The sequence below is a fragment of the Hemitrygon akajei genome, chromosome 19 (genome assembly GCF_048418815.1).
Source record: "Hemitrygon akajei chromosome 19, sHemAka1.3, whole genome shotgun sequence".
NCBI classification, from domain to species: Eukaryota; Metazoa; Chordata; class Chondrichthyes; order Myliobatiformes; family Dasyatidae; genus Hemitrygon; species Hemitrygon akajei.
In genome coordinates, this window is record NC_133142.1 from 49,469,764 (window position 1) to 49,484,058 (window position 14,295).

At 40.5% G+C, this 14,295-nt stretch overlaps 1 protein-coding gene across 2 annotated transcripts in view; it reads left to right on the forward strand.

Annotated features, from left to right (window-relative positions):
• sumf1 (sulfatase modifying factor 1) overlaps window positions 1–14,295 on the forward strand; it is a 284,705-nt gene that overhangs the window by 186,575 nt on the left and 83,835 nt on the right. The gene's annotated exons all lie outside the window — the stretch shown is intronic.

Sequence of the window (14,295 nt, forward strand, 5' to 3'; positions counted from 1 at the left end):
TACTAGGAAAATTGGAGGGTAAAGCAGTGGATGTGTCTATATGGACTTCAGTAAGGCCTTTGACATGGTTTCACATGGAAGGTTGGTTAGGAAGGTTCAATCGTTAGGTATTAATATTGAAGTAGTAAAATGGATTCAACAGTGGCTGGATGGGAGATGCCAGAGAGTAGTGGTGGATAACTGTTGTCAGGTTGGAGGCCGGTGACTAGTGGTGTGCCTCAGGGATCTGCACTGGGTCCAATGATGTTTGTCATATACATTAATGATCTGGATGATGGGGTGGTAAATTGGATTAGTAAGTATGCAGATAATACTAAGATAGGTGGCGTTGTGGATAATGAAGTAGGTTTTCAAAGCTTGCAGAGAGATTTAGGCCAGTTAGAAAAGTGGGCTGAAAGATGGCAGATGGAGTTTAATGCTGATAAGTGTGAGGTGCTACATTTTGGTAGGAATAATCCAAATAGGACATACATGGTAAATGGTAGGGCATTGAGGAATGCAGTAGAACAGAGTGATCTTGGAATAATGGTGCATAGTTCCCTGAAGGTGGAATCTCATGTGGATAGGGTGGTGAAGAAAGCTTTTGGTATGCTGGCCTTTATAAATTAGAGCATTGAGTATAGGAGTTGGGATGTAATGTTAAAATTGTACAAGGCATTGGTGAGGCCAAATTTAAGAGTATTGTGTACAGTTCTGGTCACCAAATTATAGGAAAGATGTCAACAAAATAAAGAGAGTACAGAGGAGATTTACTAGAATGTTACCTGGGTTTCAGCACCTAAGTTACAGAGAAGGTTGAACAAGTTAGGTCTTTATTCTTTGGAGCGTAGAAGGTTGAGGGGGGACTTGATAGAGGTATTTAAAATTATGAGGGGGATAGATAGAGTTGACATGGATAAGCTTTTTCCATTGAGAGTAGGGGAGATTCAAGCAAGAGGACATGAGTTGAGAGTTAAGGGGCAAAAGTTTAGGGGTAACATGAGGGGGAACTTCTTTACTCAGAGAGTGGTAGCTGTGTGGAACGAACTTCCAGTAGAAGTGGTAGAGGCAGGTTCGATTTTGTCATTTAAAAAAAAATTGGATAGGTATATGGAAAGGAAAGGAATGGAGGGTTATGGCTGAGTGCAGGTAGGTGTAACTAGGTGAGAGTAAGCATTCGACAAGGACTAGAAGGGCCAAGATGGCCTGTTTCCATGCTGTAATTGTTATATGGTTATATAGTTTATACTAAAATTATTAAATTTATATGAAGCTCCAGCTGATTGTTACTATAGTGAATTCCCACATCAACATTTCTAATTTTCTCAAGTAACACACAAAGCACTGGAGGAACTCAGTGGTTCAGGCAACATCTTTGGAGGGAAATGGACAGCCGACATTTCAGGTCAAGACTCTTCATCTGGACCAGATTCACTTCGCCCATTTCCTTCCATAGATACTGTCTGACCCACTATGTTCCTCTCACGCTTCATGTGTTGCTTCATTGTTCAACATTTGCAGTCTCTTGTGTCTCTAATCTTTTTAGGTAGTCCCTTGGGATTGAGGAAAACTTGTTTCCACTCTGGGTTTGTTGATTGTCATGGGACTGTTAAGGCCAATGCTTGGAGCATAGACTCTTCCACACATGGAGCAGAAGGTGTCTGATGTGGTGGGAAAGGCTGGTATTTGGAGCAGGTGCATTCTTTATACCATTTAAGCAAGATTTGTGTTTGTGCAGACTAAACTCAAGATTCACAAAGTTATCCCTAAATCTCCACCTCCACTTTGAATGGCCATAGGCCAGGGATTCCCCAGGGTTGCCTAGGATGCTGCATTTTATCAAGGAGGCTTTGAATACATCCCTGATTTCTTTATTGTTATACTTACCTGGTAATGTCTTACTGTGACAGAGCTTCTGTAATGGGAGTCTGTTATTGGCAATACTAATGACATGGCGAGCCTAACACAGCCAACTGAGTGTAACTGGAATCTGGAAGATTAGCTCCACTACCACAGGTAGTTCATTGGAATTGTGGATTCAACAGCAAAACTGTTAAACCAGTAATATAGCCTCGTCTACCATCAGTCTTCACTGTGATTGGCTCCATTGCACATTTGTTGATTAGTATCATGGCTTACATGCTATCATGAAGCAGATGAATTTCCATGGATAACATTCCACAATCCTTTCAAATTAATGGGGTCAAAAGCTTGAGCAATATTGAAAAAAATGTAATGCATGGTGCATTGTGCTGCTCCTTGCATCTCTATTAGAATTATCACATGATGAAGATCATGTTCAGTGTACCACTGGATGGGTAGAATCCACACTGCAGTTCAGGGAGAGGCTCCATGTACATTGGAAGAAGGCAATTGAAGAGGACCTTGACAATGACCTTCCCTGTGGCAGACAGCAGGGAAACCCCTTTATAATTACCAAGGAAAGATTTTTCTCTTTTCCTGTACATGTCCATCATTACAGCATACCTGATGTCCCCTGCTGTATCCTGCTATTCAGAGGTGGACCTATACCTGAAATCCTTCACTACCAAGACTTTAGAACATCAGCAGGACACTATCTGCTCCTATGGTCTTGTTCTGTTTTTACTTGGGATTGTTGAACTATACAGTATATTCTTCAGCAAGGCTTGTTAAAATTGACTACAGTGAGATGGAATGAAGGACACTCACATTAAATACAGTATTGCAGTTGATGAGGTCTTCAATGTGGTTCTTCCTATAGGCCTTGACTGCCTCTCTGTCCTCAATAAATTCACCTCCTTTCTTGGTTCTCCGTGGCAGGGGTTCTTTGGTTTTTGGACCATGGAAGGCTTCAGCTTTGCTAATGAAACAATGTATATGATGGCCATCAACAAGTTGCTGAGTTTCTTACACACCTTCTATTCACTTTTTCTTTTAATTCATGGGCTTTCAATCTGACCTTAGTCTTCAGAGGCCTACAGAACTGTTTCTATTTCTTTGAGAAATAGTGGAATTTAAGTCATTGAATGCCTAATATTTACAAGTAATTCTCTCCTCAATCTCCTAGTCATTCTTATCAACCCTTCCCTGTGGTTCTTGATGTAGAAGCCAAGAGTCTATTTGCAGGCACTTATTAGGGTGGACTACAGAACAACCCATAAGCTGGGAATCAACAGAATGTTTCCCAGAAGGTGTAAGAGAGGACCTCCCTTTGCGAGGCCTTTCAGAGCTCTGTTACTAATTTTCTTGTAATCTTTTTGTTAACTCTGATATTTTTGTTTAAAGAAGCTAACAGAGATTAGGTAATGATTAATGCAGCAATGAAAGGTGCTTGTCACAGCACATGGGAATGCAGTACATTTACTCAGACAATAGTAGATGCCAATGCTTGGACTCAGGTGTTGACAGAATTCTTGTGTCTCTCTGAGGAAATATGGTATTAATTTTGATGAAGACAAACTTTAGAATACTTATGATAACCATATTTATTATATCTTAATAAATATATAAATAAATTGCCCCCTCCCACTAATAGTAGCAATATAGTGCACCAGTCTGCCTCTATTATAGATAGGCACCTACATTTAAACTAGTTCCTCCAAAGATTCTTGTCTTTACTATTTAACGCTGAATAGAAAATGGAAGTTACATGGTACCCATAGCAAAACAAAACATTTAACAATGAATCAGAGGTGTAGCAATCAAAATCTGAGGCTGAGCTAAAGCATAAAACAATAGAACTGCTGACCAGAAGTCTGCTTAATGAGGAAACTTTTAAATCTTAGAGACTCCGTGGAGGGAATTTCAGAGCTCAATAAACAATGTTCAAAGAACAAAGGACAGAATGGGTGACTTCAAAGCAGTGCCTGGATTATATTTGCACACATTTCTCTTCGGCTTTTCTGCAACTACAATTCTCCTAAAGAATGCATTTTGTCCTATAATGCAAATGCAGTACTTCTTATTTTCCACTGTAGCTTGAACTTGAACTGATAAATACTTTTGCTAAATCAGGCACCTAGTGGTGGAAAGTTGTTGTTGGGATGGTCATGGTTGGAGGTAGAGAGTGTTGCTGTGGACCAAGTGGATACAAATCATAAGGGATAATTCCTACTGTGTGCATTCTTAATTCATGCTTTCATGCAAGCTGGACTGTAACGCTCCTCCAACCCACATAGTAAATGTTCAAACACAAGCATTATAGAGATAATAGAGTATGTTAAAGTTGGTATTAGTACAGAATTTAATTTCATCTGATAAATTATCAATGAAGGTGATGGTAGCTCACTAAAATCAACTTTCTGCCCAGATGACAATGAATTTGAACAACGTCTGTTTGTGGCTCTGCATGGATATAACAATGTATTTGTTCCTTGTGCCCTTGTCTCACTTTAAAGAAATGCTGTTTTGCACAAGATGCCAACCTGTGCTGGAATCTATCCAGTTGGTTGTTTCTGGATTTGATACTGTGACTTTGTATCCCAGAGTAGACAATGCAACCCTGGGAAAGAACTACTTGCACACAATACCTTGACAACCTTGCGACAGGCCAAGCTGTTTAGCTTATTTCAGTATTTTAAAAGTCTATGTCACGGCTGTGATGTTGCAACAGAAAATTAATAAATGTTAATGACCCATAAACAGCAACAATCAATAGATAATTTGATTAGATATTGTTGGAGGGACAAAACCTTCCAGAAGTCTTAGAAAACTCCCACTTCTCCACCGTCATATATTAGGATCAACTGATTTTCCAATACAAAAGGTGGTACTCCTACTTGTAAGACATAAAGGTACTTTACCTGATCTTACAGGGGTGTGGAGATACTTGGACAGGAAATCTAGACCATCTGGACCAAACACAGGCTAATAGGACTAACTTAGATGGAAATCTTGGAAGGCATGGACCAGTTCAGCTGAAGAGCTTGTTTCTGTGCTGTATGGCTCTATGACACTGAACAGAGATGCCTAGATTAGAGAGACATTTCTCTTGAGGTGTGGGGTGGAGATTTAAATACACATCTCATGACTCACTGATCCCTGCTTAGCATATCATTTGCAAATAACTAATAAGCCAACACATCAGGTAATGCTTCTGCTTCACAGTTCCAACAACTCAGGTTCAATCCTGATCTCTCATGCTGTCTGTGTGTAGTTTGCATGATTTCCTTGTGGTGATATGGATTTCCCTGGGTGCTGCAGTTTGCTCCTGCACCCCAAAGCCAAGGTGGTTGGTTTGTTTGCTACTGTAATTTACCCCAAGTATAAATGGTAGGATAAGTTGATGAGTATGTGAGAGAGAATAGTCATACAAAAATAACTGGTAAAGTGGATCTGGTGGAATTGCTCTGAGAGCCAACGTAATTAGGTAGGCTGCAAGGCCTCCTATACCAGGAGAAATATGGAAATCAAGTATCTTCAAATACTGCATAGTGGATGGAAGCAAAATGTGGAGCAAGATAGCATTTATAGAACAGACCTTTGAACAACCCACTACTATTCATTCCAGTATGTTGATAGAATACAACTAATGTTAACTGCAGGAAGAAGAATTCCTACTATATTTACAAGCCAAAAATAGAAAAAAAATCAATGTTTTACTTAATTTATTCATGATCAGGTTTTATTATCCACTGTTGCCTGGAGAAGCACAACCTTCTTGAGTTGGTACATTCCAATGATGAATGTGTTACCACTCTGAAAGAAGCTCAAAATTCAAAGCAAATTTATCATCAAAGCACCTCATTCAAAACTGTCCGTGTAAGAGTACCTTTACAAACGATCCCTGCATCATTGTCTCAGTGTGCGCACTGAGTGATCTGCTGATTAGTGCAAACTCACTGGACAGGAATAGGTTTGATCCCTGATTGATGATGTGTGAATGATCAAGCGCTGAGTTGTTCATGGCACCCTGAGCTAAACCGTGCAGGGCAGGTTATTCTGTTTATCATGCATTGACATCTTCTGGAAAGCAATAATAAAAGAGGATTGGCTGGCCTAACCTACCTTATTCAATAGTTCATTATCAGATACCTGATCTTAACATTGACGTAAAACGGTACCTCATTTGGCCCTCAAAGTTGTGCCAATCCAATTAAATGAGCAGTCAAATGGGCAGCCTAATCATCTCTGCTTATACAATGTCCACATCCTTCCATTTTCCTCACATTCATGTGCCTATCTGAACATCTGGTAAAAGTCTCCAATGTATCTCCAAGCACCCACACATCTCATTTGAAATTATCTCCTCTCAGCGTAAAAAATGCATGCCCTCTGATATTAAAAATTCCTGCCCTCTGCTCCAGGAATGACCCTTTGGGTGAAGTGATGAATTGGCTGCTAAAAAGCTGCTTCAAGGACAGACAGATAATTAAAGACTAAAATCGCTGTATTAGGATTGGGGAGAAAACAGAACCTGAACACTGCATTTTCTCTGCTATCTGCACAGAATTTATCATCTTGATAAAAGGGAAGGATGCAGAAGCAGTCAGTTCTATAAATACAAGAATTGCCTTGAGATCCACTAACGATCTAATCAGGAATAATGTGTTACTGGACTACTTTCATAAGCCAGGGAACACATAAGTAACCCTTTGAATGATGCACTGCTCCACTTATTTTAAGAGATTTTAAGCCTTCTTTTTAAAACACATTCTTTCTTGCCACTACTGTTTAGATTTTCCACTGCCAAGACCCTACAAGGCTCCTATTGAGCAGAAAGTGCAGTTGAGAAATGGCTGATTATTGTATGAACAATAACCTAAAACCCACCCAGCCAACAGACAATATTGTTACAAGGATCACTGCAGCAGTTTTGTTTAGCTGGAATCTTCATATGGGTGAGACTTTTCCAAAATCAAATCTGGTTTCTTCCTGGAGTATGTTAATAAACATTACTCAGTCTCAGACTGCTTTGGATTACAATTTAACAGGCAAACTCATTTCCTTTAGACAAACTTGGAGGCCACAGCTTTCCTTTTAATTCTTCAGCTGTAGGGTTGTTTTTATAATTTTTGTAGCCCGGGACAGTAGAATATGCCAATTCCTGGTATTAAAACCTTAAAAGTCCTGAACCCGACTTCACATGTAAACTGTAAACTAAACCATATAATGCTGGCATTGGGTTCCCATTTTCACAAGAGAGAAGAGATGCCCCATGCATGGAACTATAGAGTTATTACATCAAGCCATTCAACTTATCAGGTTCTCGCTAATTTCTTCTAAGCACTCAATTTAGCCCCATTCCCCCCTGCTCTTTCTCCATAGGCTTGCAATGCTCCCTCAAGTGCTTTTCCAATTCTCTTCTAAAAGTTTTATTGATTTAGTTTCTTTCATCCTCACAAGCAATGAGCTGCAGAACACAATTTACCTTTGCATAAACAATTTTTACCTCATACTCCTGTGGCCTTGAAATACTAACTCTTGGCTCAAACAATCCAATGAAGGGAACATCTCTGTATTTACCCTACCAAGCAGCTGGGTAACTGTCAGGAGAAGGAAAGGGAGCAGGTAAACAGTGCAGGAGTGCCCCCATGGCTGTTCCCCTTACCGTTTTGGATACTGTTGGGGGTGGGGGGAGACCTAACAGGGGACAGCCGCAGCCACAGCCGAGTCTGGCTCTGTGGCTCAGTAGGGAAGTAAAGATAGGAGGAGAACAGTAGTGATAGGAGATTCAATAGTTAGGGGGACATACAAGGGTATGTGGACATGAAAGAGACTTCCAGATGGCACGTTGTCTCTCAGATACCAGGATCAGGGACATCTCAGATCTGGTCCACAGCATTCCTAAGAGGGGTGGGGGGAGTGAGCAGCCAGAAGAATTACACAGGTAGGAAAAGGGATGATTCAAAGTACATATATAAATGTATAAATTATAAATTAGAAAGTATAAATTATACAACTTTGAGATGTATTTGCTCACAGGTAACCACAAAGCAAGATACTCAAAAGAACCCAATTAAAGAAAAATATAAACAAAAGACTAACACCCGATGGGCAAGAGAAAGAAAATAAAAAACACCATTCATGCACTAATACCAGGCCTTAGTTAGGATGAGGTCCTAAAGAGAGAATTATAGGGAGCTAGGTAGGAAGCTAAAAAGCAGAACCTCAAGGGTGGTAATTTCTGGATTGTTGCCTATGCTATGCGCAAGTCAGGTTAAGTATAGGATGACTGACAGAAGAACGTGCCTGAAAACTGGTGCATGGGGCAGGGTTTCAGATTTGTAGATCATTGGGATCCATTCTGAGGGATGTATCATGAGTACAAAAGGGGCAGGTTACAGCTAAACTCGATGGGGATCAATGCCCTTGCCGGCAGGTTTACTGGAGCCGTTAGGGAGTGTTTAAACTAGTTTGACAGGGGATACGAACCACAGTTAGAGGTCAGACATGGGCAGTTGGTGTAAAAGTGTATGCAGTGTATTGAAACTAAGCAGTAGGAAAGGCAGTGGAAGGGGCATAATTGCAGTCAGTTGAATGGGTTGAAATTTTAATGCAAGAAGTATCAGGAACAAGAATGATGAACTTAGAACATGAGTCAGTTTATAGAACTATGACAGTGAGGCCATTAGAGAGATTTGACTGTCACAGGGGCAAGAATGCCTGCTGGATATTCTGGGAGTTATATGTTTCAAAAGGGACAGGGAGGGAGGTAAAAGGTGGGGAAGTGGCATTGCTAATCAGGGATAGTATCACTGCTGCAGAAAGGAATGATGTCATGGAGGGATCATATATAGATTGTTGTGGGTGGAAGTCAGAAACAGGGAGGATGTAATCACACTACTGGGATCACTTTATTCTATACACTCCTCAACAGCAATAGAGACACTGAGGAGCAGATCGGGAGGCAGATTTTGGAAAGGTGCAAAAACATCCGCAACTCCAAAGGACTCTCACCAAATTCTTTTTCCCAAAACATATCCCTTCATACATTTCTGCATGAAACTCTCACCAAATTCTTTCTCCCAAAACATACCCCTTCATACATTTCTGCATGAAATTTCATCTGCCTCCTGTTTGCCCAAAATGACAGCCCTTTTATATCCTCATGCAGCCTGTTAATCACACACCTTACTCTTCACATACTTCTGGGAGAACATTTACTTCTAACGTCCAGTACTGTCTTATTTTTATTTATCTTTATTATTTCAATCTGTAAAAAGGTTGTCTTTTTTCATCACAGTCTATTGATTTACACTGTAACTGACTTTCCTTCCTTGGACTTTGGTTTTGCAAAGTGATTGATGCTTTTTCTAGGACAAAAGGTTGGCAATTTGTCACTAAAGGTTCAGCAGACCTTTGTAACGAGATCTCTACATGAAAATAGATAGAGGCAACAAAGTTTTCAATGAAAACTTCAGTTGCCCGAACTAAAAAAGCTAGACACAGAAGATCCCTGTCCTGAAACATTAACTTTGCTCCTCTTTTCAAAGATGCTGCCTGGCCTCCTGCATGTTTCCAGTATTTTCTGCTTTTCAGATTTATAATATATACATTTTTTAAACTTTTATTTACTCATTACACAAGACAATAAATTGAATTTTAATGTTCCTTTTAACTCCTAATTTTACAATATATTTCTTCTAACTTTTGTGTTTGCCATAATGGTGGATAGTTGATTAGAAATGCTGATGTTTGTCATCTTAGAAAACAGAAAGCTGATTGCAGGGCTTCAGTCGATGCATATGGTTTAATGGACTGAGGAACATGTGACAACCATAACCAACTTGTGTAGGAACTCATGGGGTTGGTTGCTGTTGTTAAGCCTCTCTCCCCTACTACAGCGTAGGCTATTGACAACAACTCACTAGAGTCCTCTACCCTGGGCAAGACCTTCAAGTAGTCCCCAGGTGTAGCCCATTTCTCTCCAGTGCTGTGGTCTTTGGAACATTGTTAATTCTGGGTTTTTATGGGATAGGGTTGCTAGCCCCATACCCAACCCACCTCTCTTTTTGCAGCTGGGCTTGTGACCGTTCATGGTGGAGCTCATGGAGTTAGACGATGTTACAATTAATGGCACATTGTTTTCTTTATCTAGATTAAAGCGTTGTGAGATAAACAAGAGCTAGGGGTGCTTAATTGCCCTTAAGATGTCACCAGCAAACTGTGCAAAGTCAGAAACGTTGAATGCTACTACTTCAACAGGCTAGTACAGAGTGCATGTTGATGGCCAACTGGAGCCTGAGCCTTGTGATAGTGGTAGTTTTTAGCACTCTTCTGCAGAAGGCAAACAGAGAATTCCCCAACCCTCGTTTTGCTCCAGTTGCACAAGGGTAGGCACAGGGCTCCTCAATTGTTCAGCTGCAGGTGCCTACACCTGGTGTTCGCCTGCTTTTCAATCCCTTCTGCTTAAGTTGTGATCTTTAGAGGATTCCAAATCATGCCTTTGTTCTGGCTACCCTCCTCCCAATCATTCCACTTCCCTTTAATTGCTCCCAACCTTTTAATTTTGACCTAGATGCAATGCTCATTTTGTTCTCCAGAAGTGCTATGAATATGTACAGGGGCCGTGACTAATTATTCAAGTAAGCCAATGGACTGAAAATACATATGTTTCTGAAGTGCCTTTCATGTCTGCAGCACTTCTCAAAACATGTTTACAGTGAACATAGCACTTTTGAAAAGCAATCTTTTTGTAATCTAAGAAATATGATAACCAATTGCATATAATAAGATCACACAAACAGCAATGATCCATGATCCCTTTTTGTGATGTTGGTGAATGAATAAATGCATGTTGCTCTTCTTTCAAATAATATGGGAATCCTTATGTTCACCACAGACAGGAGACAGGTCCCTTGGTTTAAGGTAATCCAAAATGTATGCCACCATAGTTTAGCAGTTAGTGCAATGTTATTACAGTTCAGGGTGTTCGAGAATTCAGAGTTCAATTCCAGCACCGTCTGTAAGGAGTCTGTACGTTCTCTCGATGGAATTTGTGGGTTTTCCCCGGTGCTCCAGTTCCCTCCCACATCTGCACATTTGTGGGAGGAAACCAGAGCACCTGGGGAAAATAAAAGGGTAGGTTAAATAGTCCCATGATTAGTTTAGGATTAATCGGGTTTGTCAGGGTTGCTGGGGCAGCGTGGTTCAAAGGGCCAGAATGGCCTACTCCACGCTGTATCGCTAAATAATTAAAACTTACCGCTCCAAACTGTGCAGCGCTCCTACACCATTGGACTGAAATGTCAACAAATATTACAGGATCAATCTGACAAAATACATCTCAAACTGAATACACCGGAGAATCCCACTATGGATCCGCAGTTGGATTAGATGGCAAAATACTTATAGTCATAGAGCACTACAGCACAGAAACCGGCCCTTTGGCCCATCTAGTATGTGCCAAATTATTATTCTATTTAGTCCCATCAACCTGCTCCTGGGACCATAGCCCTCCATACCTCTTCCATCCATGTACTTCCAAACTTCATTTAAATGTTGAAATCAAATCTGCACCCAGTTACACTAGCAGCTCATTCCACAGTCCCACCACCCTCTGAGTGAAGAAGTTCACCCTCACATTCCCCTTAAACATTTCACCTTTCAACCTTAACACATGATATCTAGTTCTAGTCTCACTGAACCTCAGTGGAAGAAGCACGCTTGCATTTACCCTATTTAAACCTCTCAAATTTTTGTATACCTCTATTAAATCTTCCCTCATTCTCTTTGGCTCCAGTGAATAAAGGCCTAAACTATCCAACTTTTCTCTCTAATTGAGGTCCCGAAGTCACGGCAACATCTTTGTAAATTTTTTCTGCACTCTTATTGAAATCTTTCTGTTTAGTTTTAGAATTTTCCCACCAATTTCTGCTTATGAGATTGCCAGTGTTTTGTCAAGCTGTAGCTTCTTCTCATGTGTGCACTATGCAGTCATTTCCGTGATGAGAACGTGGGCACTCAAAACGAGGTTAACAGTGCAAATTTCCAGTGGAAACTTGGGATCTTGCTACAACCGAATGAACTACTTTACCTTTACTTGATAGACATACCTGTATTTGACCTATTTCAGTCTTCTCTCTTGTGGTGCTGGAAGTGATGCCTGGTGTTATTTGGGGAATGTGGGACAGCGTCCAACATATGCAGCTAATTAAACAGCCCAGTGCCCTACATTGTTTAAATGGCTCCTCATCACATCTTCCAGAAACAATAAAGAGCTTTAAAGTGCACTGATTTCTACCCTTATAAAAATATACAATTCATAAGATTACATGCTAGTAAAACTAATAATGTACATATAATTGGCAATGTCCTTCCTTCTTTTATCTAAAGACAAATTACAAAGTGAGTGGCTAAAATTGATCTCAAGAGTTGTAAGTGTGTGGCAACCTATTCAGAGCAGTATACATGTCATGGTCTTGAAGGAAAGGAAGGTCAAGTAGAAAGCTGCGTCAATATTTACTGAGTGGCCCGGCTAAGGAACAAGCTCCCCAGAGCTATGGTAAAATGTGAGCATTATTCCTGTCACAAGCAAATTAGTTTGATTTCCTTTTTTTAAAAAAACCTGCTTGGCCTACAGTAATGAGTTGTTTGAGACATGCTGTGATAATTGTAGCACACTTGTGTAAAACAAAAGTGTGTGGACCAATGATGTCCAATGTTCTGCAACACGGAAGCTCTCCTTGCCTCAGGTCCCTGTTGACTGCAAAGATAAATTGCTTTGGTTACTTAACATCTCATTATTGTATTATCAAATGATTAGCAAGATGGATGGGTCTTTGTTTTGACATCTACAATTCCAATGTTCACATACGGGTCTGCACTAAGATCTAGTTATGATTTTTCAGGGACAGGATCACAGAAACATCATCAAAGCCAATTGACCAGCTGCAGGCACAGTGATGACAACACTTATTAAAGCACCTGTATTAAATTTGTAGTGAATTCCATACATACACTGAGGTGGTTTAGTAAAAGTATATAAGTATTTGCTTAACAAACATTTAACATTCACTAACCAAAGAAAATGACAACAAAAAACAATCAAAAAACTCATAGTGCCTTCCGACTTAATCACATCAAGCCTATTGTCATATGTAGAAGTACAGTGAAGTACAGGTGCAATGAAAAGCTTGCTTGAAGTATCATGACAGTCGTAAGTTCAGACAACACACAAAACAAAAATTATATATTAACTACACAGTGAAGACATAAAAACTGCAAAAATAAGATATAATGAAAAAAAAATCAGAGTCAAAATGCATAGCAGTGCAAAAGGTGATCCATAGTGTTCTGTTGTTATGATAGGTTATGGATGTGTGGGGCTTGGTTCAATAACCTGGTTGTTGTGGGAAAGAACTTACTCCTGAACCTAGTGGTTGGGACTTAAGGCTTCTGTGCCACCTGCCTGATAACAGCAGACAAAGGAAGGCATGGCCCATTTGGTGTGGATCTATGTTTATCAGCAGTATAGTGCATAAGCATAAAAATCTGATAGTGTAGCGGAAAAAGCTGTTCTGAAATGGTTGAGTATGAGCCTTCAAGCTCCTGTACCTCCTCCCTGATGATGGTAATGAGAAAAGGGCATATCCTGGATGGTAAGGGTGCCGTCTTCTTGAGACTACACCTCTTAAAATCCTTGTGATGGAGATGGATGAGTCTATAACCCTCTGTAGCCTCTTGAATTTCTATGCTTTGTAGACTCCATACCAGTGATGCAATCAGTTAGAATGTTTTCCACCCTAAATCTATGGAAATTTGTAAGAGATATGGATGACATACGAAATCTTTTCAAACTCCTAATGAAGTAGAGGAATGGACAGGAGGAGGAGTATAGGAAACTGATACAGGACTTTGTGATATGGTGCAACTCAAACTACCTGCGTCTCAATATCACCAAGACCAAGGAGATGGTGGTGGACTTTAGGAGATCTAGGCCTCATATGGAGCCAGTGATCATTAATGGAGAATGTGTGGAGCAGGTTAAGACCTACATGTATCTGGGAGTACAGTTAGACGAGAAGCTAGACTGGACTGCCAACACAGATGCCTTGTGCAGGAAGGCACAGAGTCGACTGTACTTCCTTAGAAGGTTGGCGTCATTCAATGTCTGTAGTGAGATGCTGAAGATGTTCTATAGGTCAGTTGTGGAGAGCGCCCTCTTCTTTGTGGTGGCGTGTTGGGGAGGAAGCATTAAGAAGAGGGACGCCTCACATCTTAATAAGCTGGTAAGGAAGGCGGGCTCTGTCGTGGGCAAAGTACTGGAGAGTTTAACATCGGTAGCTGAGCGAAGGGCGCTGAGTAGGCTACGGTCAATTATGGAAAACTCTGAACATCCTCTACATAGCACCATCCAGAGACAGAGAAGCAGTTTCAGCGACAGGTTACTAT